This window comes from Alosa pseudoharengus, unplaced genomic scaffold (genome assembly GCF_046254945.1).
Source record: "Alosa pseudoharengus isolate Yale_2024_CS ecotype anadromous, Long Island Sound unplaced genomic scaffold, YU_APseudo_1.1 YU_APseudo_1.1_scf_14, whole genome shotgun sequence".
NCBI classification, from domain to species: domain Eukaryota; kingdom Metazoa; phylum Chordata; class Actinopteri; order Clupeiformes; family Clupeidae; genus Alosa; species Alosa pseudoharengus.
In genome coordinates, this window is record NW_027468609.1 from 7049590 (window position 1) to 7062241 (window position 12652).

The window sequence follows — 12652 nt, forward strand, 5'->3', positions numbered from 1 at the left end:
ATAAGTTATCATGAAAAGAGTATTATGTTTTAAAGCTACACAATGAAACTATGAAGCTTTACAATGAAATATTACAGTAAATATGAAATATTACAATAAAAACACACATATTTAATGAATCTCAAAATGCAAGTGTAAGGCAAATTAATCTATTAATGCAATGATGAATGACAAATACTGTAAGTAAAAAATATTATTATACTGTTCTTTGTGTCACCACATTCACCACGAACATCTTGAGGTGTCTGTATGATCATGCTCTACAATAGTGGGCTATGGAGGTAGAATGTGTGTTATAATAGCCCAGCCACAATAACCTTGCTCGGGGCGTAGTTCCTCTCCATACGAACTGTCATGTGTGTCATCAATTGCTACGTCTTGGGGATCCTTTGTGCATCTCACCCCATCAGGATGTTAATGGACCACGCTTGCACTTTACAGTTCACATAAAAGATACAAAGGACTAGAGGCACACAAACCTACCCCTGACCACAGTCAATGACACTCACCCTTCTTTGGAATCCTAATTCAGGCTCCTTGTTTAGTTTCTACACCACCTAATGGGTGCAAGTGGAAACAGTGTGCTTTTGTTTTACATGCTGTAGACAGACACCAGTGACCGAATGTAACAGATATGTAAACAACTCTCTGAAAATATTTCGGTCACGGAACCCAGGGTGTGCTGGAATTAATGCAACGGAGGGAACACTCAAGAGCAGCTGTGGCCATGGTGGAGATTGGGGAGGGGAGGGGAGGGGGGCATATGGGAGAGTGCGGAAACCCTGGACTGGGGTGGGGTGGGGTGCTCTGACTCTATATTCACAGTATCACACATGTGGGTTTGGGGCACCCCCCCGCTTGAAGTTTTCTAGTTTTCTGTCGTATTCCACCACACATATCAATAGAGAGGACACACTGCCTTAAAAGGTATTCTTTTGGTGGCGTGTCTCCTTGCTCATTTGAAATCAGGGATGCAATCCATGGTTTTACCAGAAATAATTAGCAAAGAATATGTAATGTTTCTTGTAGATGACGTCAGTTTATGGACAAGGAATCCAAGTCATGTGTTTATGTATCTGTGTGTTATGTAAATGTTTTGCTGGATGGCCTGTGAAAACAAATGTTCTTAATCCTTCTGCAGGTAACTAGCCTGGCCCCACCCACCTTTATCTCAGCTCATTCACTCTTATGAGATAACCGTGTGGCCACAATTAATGCATTACAGTTTACCTCAGCCACCAGGATGGCACACCAATCAGCGACCAGTGGGGATGACGTCAGTTTCTAAATGGAAAGTGGCAGAGGTAAGAGGTGAGGGATCTATAAAAACAGTAGTAGCCACATCTGCAAACACAAAAGAACTGCAGCCAGAAGAAAGTGAATTTATACAGCCAAGGAAATATGATGACCTTGCTGCTGATGCAGTTTACTAGTTTGCAAAAGTAAGTGGCAAAGTAGTAAGTAACGTTAGGAATCCTTTACCAATTTGATTGGTTAGACTGGATGATTTCAAAGTTGATGCAAAGTCTACTTCCAATAGAATGCTATGATTGGGATTATATTTCACAATGGAGCACCTCTAGACCCTATTCATGAGGTGAATGGGTTTGGTGACACTAGGCTAGGAAGTAGCTGGAAGTAGCAGGGGGTAATTACTTGCGTCCAAACTTGACCTTCAGCTGTTCACTTGCTTGTGCCTCTCAAGGCCCAAGGGCATGTGGTTGGACGAGAGCTCCATCCCATACTTTCTCACACAAGGTCTGCTGATTCTGCAATTAGTACAGGCACCACCTACCCGTAAGAACCCAGGTTTGACCATTGATTATGGTATTTCATTTGACTGATTTGACCAATGATCCATACACCACTGAGTGACCTAGTCTCTGACGTCACAAGGGAAACAGTTTATTGACTATATATATGACTGCTGTGAGTGTTGTAGGACGGGTTTTGATCACCCATGCATAGTCAGTAATACAGCAGAGACATGGTGTCCTTGACTGTGGTTTCACTGTTAAGGACATTGCAACACTGTGGTAAAAAAAAAAAAACATGAAAAGAGTATTTTAGTGTCACAATCTGTGGCTAGGCACCAGCTTTTTGTCATTGGCGTTTCCATTTAATTCTCTAATTTCACAATTTCCTGTTTACTTGACAGTCAGTGGTGAAATCATCACCACCTCCACCTCGCCACACAGCTGCATGTATGCGCCGTTTAGAGGTCAACTCTCTTGTCCTCTTCTCCTGCCCGTGCGGAACTCTTTCTTCGTAAATATTGCTGCCCCTCTCTCCTGCTATCTCTCTTACTTTCAACCTCCATCTTCATCTGAACTTCCTCCCCTTTTCACTTCTTCTCTGGATATTGCAAAGAGTGTCAATAATGTTCTCTTTTCATTCACCTCCTATTTTATATCCGAATTATTCCTTAGCCTTTCCTGAACCCCCTTTTTTCCTCTATACAGTTTTCATTTTCTCTCCCTTGTTTTTTTTTTTCACAGACTATCCTCTACTTTTCTCCTCAACTCCCTCCTCTTCCATTTCCACTTGTGCTCTTTCCTCCCTCTCTCTTTTTTCCATCCCTTTCTCGCCATACTCTCTCTCCCTCTCTCTCTCTATTCCCATCTCAGATCGTCTGTGATGGGGAGTTGTGCACTGCAGCACTGCAGGACTCAGCCAAACCAGATTCTATTTTCTGCCCTGCTTCCTCTTCCTCCTCGCCCCGTCGCCATGGTTACGGCAGGAACCCACAGAAGTCTGCCTCCGTTCTCTCTGTCACAGCACACACTGAAGCTGGTCAGAGTTCTCCCTTCCTCTTTCCTCTCTCCCTCTCTTTCTTTCTTTCTTTCTTTCTCTCACTATCTTCTTTGACTCTCTACTCCTTTAACTTTTAGACTTCTCCTCCTTCTATCTCCCCCTCTCTCTTCATCTCTCTCTCTCGTTCTCTCTCTCTCTTTGCTTTTGACTTTGCTGTTCTCTTTTTCCCCCCCTGTCGTTTACTTCACCGGTTTGCAATTGTGAAAGGCTTCTACTTCTCAAAGCAGCTCTATTTCTGGCCGACTTCATCGTTGGAAACTTTGCTGAAAGTCAGTGTGGAGAATTCTCTGAGGAACCAAAGGGCCTTGACCACAACCTGCTGGTGCGGGAGCTAAAAACAGCTACAGGGACTGATTTGTTTATTATATGCTGATGTCAGTCTGGGGGGGGGGGGGTGCTGCTGTGGTGACACCGTCAGCAGCAGGGGCCGAGATTGCAACCGATTTCAACAGGCATGACATCATGGCTAATCCTGAGCTGTGCACACAACAATGACACGCAGGTGAAAAGGGGAGTCCCAACCTGACAGGTGTGCACGCTGACTCTCTGATCCGTCTATGGTGGAAGTTTGAAAAGGTGCTCTATACAAATAAAAAGCCCTCAGAGCAACAACAAGGCGAGCGTTTGGGAGTGAACTGACGGGATTTCTAGCAGCAGACCTTTCGGTACGATTTCACACTGAGCCTAAACAAAACATATTGACGACTGTTTTAGAGCGACTACAAAAGGCTAGAGAGATGAAGTAGCCTGGCAGTGGTAGACCAAAACATATTGACTGGTAGTTACCCATAATGCCCGGGGTGCTGCATTCTTCAGGGTAGGAGGGGGAAAAAGCCAGGGAGGGAGAGTCGTTGAGAGATGTATGCCTAAAAGGCAGGAGAAAAGGATCAGCTCGTGGGGGTAAAGGGTGACTTGGCACTCCATGGGCAGTCAAAACTTTTGGAGGAGAGGTGTCCAGGAACACTGGTCATTTGATGCAGGGGGAATCATAATCCGGTCCAACAGGCTGCACAGACAAGAGCCGGGCCATTATATTACTGCTTCAGTGGCTGCTGTCCAACTGACGAGCCCCTTGCGTCTGACAAGGCTGCTCCAAACTCCACACAAAAGAGAAGCCTCTGTAGCACGTAGGAGGACATGCAATGCACAACATTAGCTTAGGGCCCTCCAGTCAAGGTACTGCAATGGTGTTTACAACTGAGTCTACACTCACCCATGAAAGTAATCACCTTGAGTGATCCATGGCTGCTTCTTCCAGAGAGAACAGGTTGGTACACAATAAATGTGGAGCTGGTATTTGAATCAAATCACCATGCTGGAATCTATGACAGTATGATTTTACTCTTTATGTTGAATGAGAAATAATTTATTCAAATGTATTTGCAATACTCCCTCCTCCCTCCCTCCCTCCCATACTATGTGTTTTAATTGTTAGGTTTCTTGAAAGCATTTACTGTTTTGTCAATAACCATGCAACGTTATTATATGGCCAATAAAATGTTTGTTTTTTTTCAATTAGCCACAAGTCACTTTTCTTCGGGGGCAATCAGAAGTGCGTCACTCCGGCCCTGGGAGGTCAGTGTCCTTGGGTGATGGTGATGGTGGCCAAACTGAATGGCGCTCTCTCCTGATGAGCCTGGCACGTCGTGAGCTGGCCACACCTCTCCACGTTGCCTCAGCTGTTTTATTCTCCATTGTGTCGCCGCTCATTCAAGGGCTTGACATTTACACCGGGGCCATGTGGCCGGTCTCCGCAGGAGGTCACTCCGGCCCTGTGCTCGGGCCATTCATACAGTCCCCCCCTGTCTACACACACACACACACACACACACACACACACACACACACACACACACACACACGTCCTCCTCCCTTCTCTGTGTCTCTTTGACGGACACATTGTGTGCCAAAGCGTGTTAATGATGTCGAGAGACGCCCCCAAATGGAGAGGCACGTTCAGCTGACACCTCTGAGTTGGCCTTCAGCACTCTGACGTTGCCTCAGTTGACCTCAGCCAAAGCTTGTTTGTTTACGTGTGTGTGTGTGTGTGTGTGTGAGTGTGTGTGTTTGTGTGTGTGTGAGTGTGTGTGTGTGTGTGTGTGTGTGTGTGTGTGTGTGTGTGTGTGTGTGGTGATTGAACAAATCTGTTATGAATCTGTATAGACCGGAAGACAGAGAAACAGAGAGGGAGAGAGAGGGGAAGAAGACAAATGTGTTTGTTGTGCATTGACTGACCATGCCACTGACCACTGACCATGCCACTGACCACTGACCATGCCACTGACCATGCCACGCTGGACATCCTGCGTGTGCCCCTCGCACAAAGCATATGCTTCTCCCGTGTGAGAGAGGAGACGACTCTCAGGGGGGAGCTTGACTCATATTGAAGTCACCCAATCTGTAAGGGGACTGTGCGAGGACAAACAGAGTCTTACGTAAGCCCCCGAAAAAACAAGACGAAGAGCAACAGCCATGCTGCCTCTGCTGAGCGGTGTGTGTATGTGTGTGTGTGTGTGTGTGTGTGTGTGTGTGTGTGTGTGTGTGTGCGTGTGTGTGTGTGTGTGTGTGTGTGTGTGTGTGTGTGAGTGTGTGTGTGTGTGTGTGTGTGTGTGTGTGTGTGCATGTGTGTGTGTGTGTGTGTGTGTGTGTGTGTGCATGTGTGTGTGTGTGTGTGTGTGTCTGTGTGTGTCTGTGTGTGTGTGTGTTTGTGTGTGTGTGTGCGTGTGTTTGTGTGCGTGTTTGGTTGCCCGGGCTGACGTAGGTTTTTGCAGGATGTGTGTTCTCTTGGGCAGGGAGCTCTGAACTCAGTGTTCCTGTTTGCAGAAGGTGTGTGCACCTCCAGTGGCATCACTTCAGCTGGGCTGGTAAACAGTGTTTAAGTAAGCACTATTAAAATGAGGCTGAGCAGTCATTTTCCCCCTTATTTTCACCCATGAACCAAAGTACAGTGTTTATGTTTGCCTCTCTCTCTCTCTCTCTCTCTCTCTCTCTCTCTCTCTCTCAATCTCTCTCAATCTCTCTCTCTCTCTCTCTCTCTCTCAATCTCTCTCTCTCTGTCTCTTTTTCCGTAGTCTACTCTTCTGTGTGCCTCTTTTCTCTCCTCCACCCCATCACTCTCTCTCTTTTTCATATTCTCTCCTTTCCTCTCACGCTTTTCCCAACTCCCTCTTTTCCATCTCTTTTCTTTTCTCATCTCTCCTTTTTTTCCTGTGCTCCCTCATTCCTCCTCTGCTTTATTCTATCTCTCCTTTCTCTCCTCCGTCCTCTCTCCTAAACAGGCCATCTCTCCACCTCTCTGCTCTATTCCTCCCATCCTCTCCTCCCCTCCACCCCTCCTCCTCCCCTCCTACCTCCTGTCCTCTGCAAACGTTCTGTCTCTTTTTACCGTGCTCATGCTCTTCTCTTTTTCCTTCCTCTCAAATCTCCTTCCGTTCTCTACCCTCCCCTCTTCTGTTGTCTTCCCTCCCTCCCCTCTCTCCTCTCCTCTATCCCCAGTTTTCCCCTTCTCTGCCCTCTTCTCCTCTCTCATCCTCTCTCTCTCCCTCCCTCCTCTCTCCTACCCCCCCTCCCGGTTATCTCCTCTCTTCCTCCACTCCTCTGTTGTTTTCCATCCTCTCCTCCTTCCTTATCTGCTCTCCTTTTCTGTCCTCCCCTCTGCATTTTCTATCCTTCTCTTTTCTCCACTCGGCTCCTCTCCTCTCTTTTCCCCTCCTTCTCCTCTCTTGCTCTGTTCCTCTCCTTTACTCTCCCTTTGTTCTCACTGCTCCCTTTTTCTCCTCTTCAGCTTTATCTTCTCATCCTTTTTTGTCCTTCTCTTCTCTCCCGATATCTCCTCTTCTCTCCTCCTCTCCTATTCTCTCCTCCTCTCATCTCCTATTCTCTCCTCCTCTCATCTATCCTCTCCTCCTCTCCTCCTCTCATCTCCTATTCTCTCCTCCTCTCATCTCCTATTCTCTCCTCCTCTCATCTCCTATCCTCTCCTCCTCTCCTCCTCTCATCTCCTATTCTCTCCTCCTCTCATCTCCTATTCTCTCCTCCTCTCATCTCCTATCCTCTCCTCCTCTCCTCCTCTCATCTCCTATTCTCTCCTCCTCTCATCTCCTATTCTCTCCTCCTCTCATCTCCTAGTCTCTCCTCCTATCCTCTCCTCCTCTTCTCCTCTCATCTCCTATTCTCTTCTCCTCTCCTCTCTTCTCCTCACCTTTCTCTTCTCATCTACCCTTCTCTTATACTCATCATCTCCTTTCCCTCTCTCCTCTCTTCTCCTCTCCCCCTCTTCTCCTACCCTCTCCCATTCTCTCCTTCCCTTCCTCCTGTACTCTCCTCTCCCTCTTTTCATCTTCCCTCCTTTTCCTCCCTCTTCTCCTCTTCCCCTCTCCTCTCCTATTCTTTCCTTCCCCCTCCTCTCTCCTCTCCTCTCCTCTTCACTCTTTCCTCTCCCCCTCTCCTCTCCTCTTCCCCCTCTCTTCTCCTCTCCTCTTCTCTCCTCTCCTCTCCCCCTCTCCTCTCCTCTTCCCCCTCTCCTCTTCTCTCCTTCTCTCCTCTCCTCTCCTCTCCCCCTCTCCTCTCCTCTTCCCCTCTCCTCTCCTCTCCTTCTCTCCTCTCCTCTCCCATTCTCTCCTCTCCTGCCTCCCTGTAGCAGCTGGTTGGGGGGCTGGTGATTGTGCCTCCTGCAGCACAAGGTCGTATTTCACTGCAGTGACTGAGCGTCTTTGTGTGCGGGGACCAATGGCTGGGAGGCCATAAGGAAGAGGTATGGTCCTTTAAATCAGGCCCCTGCTCGCACACCCAGCAGCCTTCCGCTCGCCAGCCGGGGGATGGCAGCACCCAAGCCACCTCCACTAAAGGGACAGCCACCACAATAAGCCCCCGAAGGCCAAAACAGCAAATGTGCCTGCACTTATGAATGACCACAGAGAGGAATGGTGTAAATTTCTTATGAAGGGTGGAGTGTGGTGTGCATCTGTGTGAGTGTGTGTGTGTGTGTGTGTGTTTGTGTGTGTGTATGTTAAATGTGTATATGCTGTCTGTGCTTGTGTGTTCATGTGTGTGTGACATATATAGAAGTGCACGGCTAGGTTTTCTTTGCTTTTTCTTTGCTTTTTTCCCCGATATAAAATAGCTGTGGGACACATTTTTCATGATCCAGGATTAAGGCCTAGTCCACACGTACCAAACCGATCTTTTTTTCCTCAGTCTTCACTGGAACCGTATCAAGAATATTTGCGTCCAAACGGATCCATCTCAACACGACTCAACACGTTACTTCATACCCCAGGCCTATAGGTGGCACTGTTTCTTTACAGAAATTGACCAAAACTTGCGCTTTACAAACAGGCAGAGTAGGCTACGACGAAATGGCTAGTGCAAGGAAACCAGAATTGTTTGTGTGGACTGATGGTGAACTGTCAACTGTAGTCAACTGTAAAACTAATAAACTTTATTTTACGGTTTGTGAAGGGTGCAGTCCCGTCCTTTATTTGGCTAACGCAGGTAGGCCTACTAATCACCTTTACTTTCTTTGGTTGTAGGATAGTCCGTGATTCACATTAGTTTTGGCTATCACCGCAATTAGGCTACTAAACGCAAGGCTTACCCAAGTTCTAGGCTATTCTGTCGCCACATTTATAATATTGCTATAAAACCTTCGTTAGTAACAGTCAATACTTTTGCCTGCATCAAATCGCGCATTCACATTCAGTGTGCTACCATCGGCTTAACGTGAGTTCTAAGCGTCTTTGTATGCTTATATCTGATTTCACTCGACTGTAAATGCATGTATATATGTTGTAAGACATGTAAAATAAATGAATGACACTGGCACTACGCACAAATGAATGTAGCCTAAACTTACACCGCACTTTCCTAATAACTTAAGTTCTCTCGCGTCACTGACAGTAGCTAGAAAGCATAAAAAACACTGGAAAAACAGTGTTCAGTCCACCAAGTCATAAGTTATCGGCGCTGCGCAGCACCAGTTGTGATATTTATCTTACGGAGTGTAATCGTAGGTAATGTCATGTATGAAAACTAGTATTGTTAGGCAATACTATAAGTGCAAGTCCAGGGCAGCTGAGGTGTGGCGATGACATCATCGATACGCAAGCAGGATGTGCGGTTTCGCTGTCTAAACAAATTCAAACGAGCTATGGTTTCATTTTTCCACTCTGGGACCAGGTTTCAAAAAAGTGAGGTTTCGGGCAGTGCGTTTACAGGATTCGTTTGGACGCTCGGCCAAGACTAAGCAAAACCTCTGCGTTTAACCTAAAAAGCGTCTCCGTGTGGACAGGCCCTAAGAATCCGGAAGCACTTCTAAAACCTCGCCTGGGAAACGGCTGGCGGCGTGGCGGGTGAGGAGGGAGGGCGAGTGGGAGAGGGAGCCCCTCCTGGTCTGGAGGTGTCAGGTGTGTTCCTTCCTGGCCCCCGCATGTTTGTACAGCTGGGTCTCACCGCACCAGCCAGCCGTCTGCTGCTCTCCGCGGGGGTGTGTGTATGTGTCTGTGTGTGTGTGTGTGGGGGGGGGTTAACGGTGGTGGCGGCAGCGTCAGTGTGGGGAGGCAGGGAGGGGGAGGCAGGGAGGGGGCAAGGGGAGGCAGGGAGGGGGCACGGGGTGGGGGCATGGGGTGGTGTGGGGAGGCAGGGAGGGGGCATGGGGTGGTGGGGGCGACAACAGACACACAGGGGCTGGAGAGGAGAGCCTCTCTGTGGACACAAAGAGGCAGGGAGGGGGGTGCCTGCTGGAGGCTGGTGGCTGTCGGGGGGCAGGGGAGTGTGTGTGTGTGTGCAGTGCAGAAGGGCAGCTGAGAGGACAGAGGGCAGCCTGGTGAATATGAATGAGGAAGGGAAGCCTGTCCTTCCATAGAGGGCCGGGGCACGAGCAGGAAGATGAATCCTCTCTCTGGCTGAGTGGATTACGGGCAGGTGGAGATGCAGGCACTAGGAGCCCTGCCACTCTCTCACACAAGCATAAACACACACACACACACATACACACACACACACACACACACACACACACACACACACGCACGCACACACACACACACACACACACACACACACACACACAAGCACAAATATACAAACACACATAGACACATACCCATACAAATACACTCACCAATATACGTTGTAAAAACAGATAAGTATACATACACATATAACACAGTGGGAGACACATCGATGCAAGCAGATAGACAATATCAGTATGGCCCACACATACAAACACAGGCCAACCCATTTTATATTGTCCACATAGACACAGTCAGACATCACATACACACTGCCACAACAAATAAATTGAACACACTGGGAATAGTCTTCCTGTGTGCGTGTGTGTGTGTGTGTGTGTGTGTGTGTGAGTGTGTGTGTGTGTGTGTGCTTTTGTGTGCGTTGTAGAGTGGAGATGTGAAGGACTGAACAGTCAATGCTTTTCCCTTTATTTATGAGGTGATGGGATAGCATGTGTGTGTGTGTGTGTGTGAGTGTGTATGTGTGTGTGTGTGTGTGTGTGTGTGTGTGTGTGTGTGTGTGTGTGTGTGTGTGTGTGTGTGTGTCCGTGTGTGTGTCCGTGTGTGTGTGTGTGTGTGTGTGTGTGTGTGTGTGTGTGTGTGTGAGTGTGTGTGTGTGTGTGTGTGTGTGTGTGTGTGTGTTGCGTGTGTGTGTGTGTGTGTTTGCGCAAGCACAACTAAAAACGCCTCCTCTGGATCAATACATAAGACACACAATCACTGATCTACTGAAATAAGAGCTGAAAGAGAATACCAACATTTTCACAATACACTAACTCAAATAATCCTATCAATCATCAATCTACATTTTATGGAATGGTATGTGAATTTGTGGAAATGTCAGTACAAATAAAGCAAATTTATATGCTTTGTTTTTATATGCTCAATTTTTTTGGAAATATTTTTTCAATAATTAAAACATATTCTTAATGAAAAAGCTCCTACTTTCAAATTACAATTATAAAACAGAACAGTGACTCAACATTGTTAGATGATTTATGATTGCTAGGGCTTCATACTGGTGAACCTTGAACTCTTCGTATAAAATATCACCTTTCAAAAGTCTCTCAGTTACAGTTTTTCTCAGTCGCTTTTGTGCATTTCTCAAATCATAATGCACATTTGCACAGCATAGTGGATAACCTGCAAGAACATGTATCCTGCTCAAAATGCTTTATGCTTTAAAAGCAAATATTTATGCTAATGAAACGGTCAGTGAGTGCATGATGCCATTGTTCATGTCAAGATAATCAAACTGTTTTGTCTTGTCAATGTGACAGTTTACTCTGTAAGTATTTTCTAATGAACAATGTGCAAGGTACTATTTTCTATTTCAAAACTACAAAGTTACACATTATTGTGTGTGGAGGGGGTTAAGTTACACATTATTGTGTGTGGAGGGGGTTAAGTTACACATTATTGTGTGTGGAGGTGGTTGATTGCAAGACCGTAAAGCACCCCTTGGTCAGAGCTGTGCACCACTGTACATCTTTCTATACATCCTGACGTTCCTGTATGTCAGGTCACATACATATATGCTAGACAGACTATGACAACTAGTTATGACACCTAGTTAAACAAATTTGCATGTAATGACACAAACAATGAAATAAGTCCAATTTGTTTTATGAGGTATGACTATTCAGCAGGAAACCAGTATTTTGACCAACATGACATTAGCCATTTAAAATAAAAAATAAAAAACAGCAGACATTTGTGCAAAGTGATAAGATGATATGGAGTTTGAACAAACAGTTTTAAGAATTACTATTCTGATCTGAGAAATGTGCCAAAGCAACTGAGAGATCCACTGCTTCTGGGTCTCCTGTTGTACCAACACTTACTCTTCTCTTGATGGTGTCTCTGACTTTCCAAGCGCATCTTCATTTTGTTTGATTTGATTTCTGGGTACAGTGGGCTAGGATGGAGGTCACTCATTTTCTATGACAATGCCCTTCTCTGGAAACACCTATTTTCACGTCCCAGTACACACTCACACACACACACACACACGCACACACACACACACACACATGCACACACACACGCACACACACAAACACACACACACACACACACACACATGCACACACACAAACACACACACACACAAACACACACACACACACACACACACACACACACACACACACACACACACACACACACAGAAACCCTCATATTTTCTCTGTTGTTGTCATTATATTCTTGAGAGCCACCATGACCATGGATATGGCATGGTAGTGAGAACAACTCAAAGAGACAGATTTGAACAGAGGACAGACTTCTCAATGACATACACACACACACACACACACACGCACACACACACACTCACTGTACATGCACACAAGGTTATGTGTGAAGGGTGGTACATCTGTGTTCGTTGCATGCTTCAGGCTTAATGTGGTAAGCATGCTGCTCATTGGGCACAGAGAAGAGAAATGGACTAAGAGGGAGAGATGAAGAAAGAGAGAGAGAGAGAGAGAGAGAGAGAGAGAAAGTAAGAGAGAGACAGAGAGGGGAGAGATGGAGATGGAAACAGAGATGGAGATGGAGACAGAGAGAGAGAGAGAGAGAGAGAGAGAGAAAGTAAGAGAGAGACAGAGAGAGGGACAGAGAGAAAGAGAGGGACAGAGAGGGGAGAGATGGAGACAGAGATGGAGACAGAGAGAGAGAGAGAGAGAGAGAGAGAGAGAGAGAGAGAGAGAGAGAGAGGGCATCCGTCGTGCTGCTCTGACACCCTTGCCCACCGCTCTCCAGCAGCCCCCCCCCCCCCTATAACACACGCCGCCAGGCAGCCTCATTACAGAGCCTGCTGCAGCGCA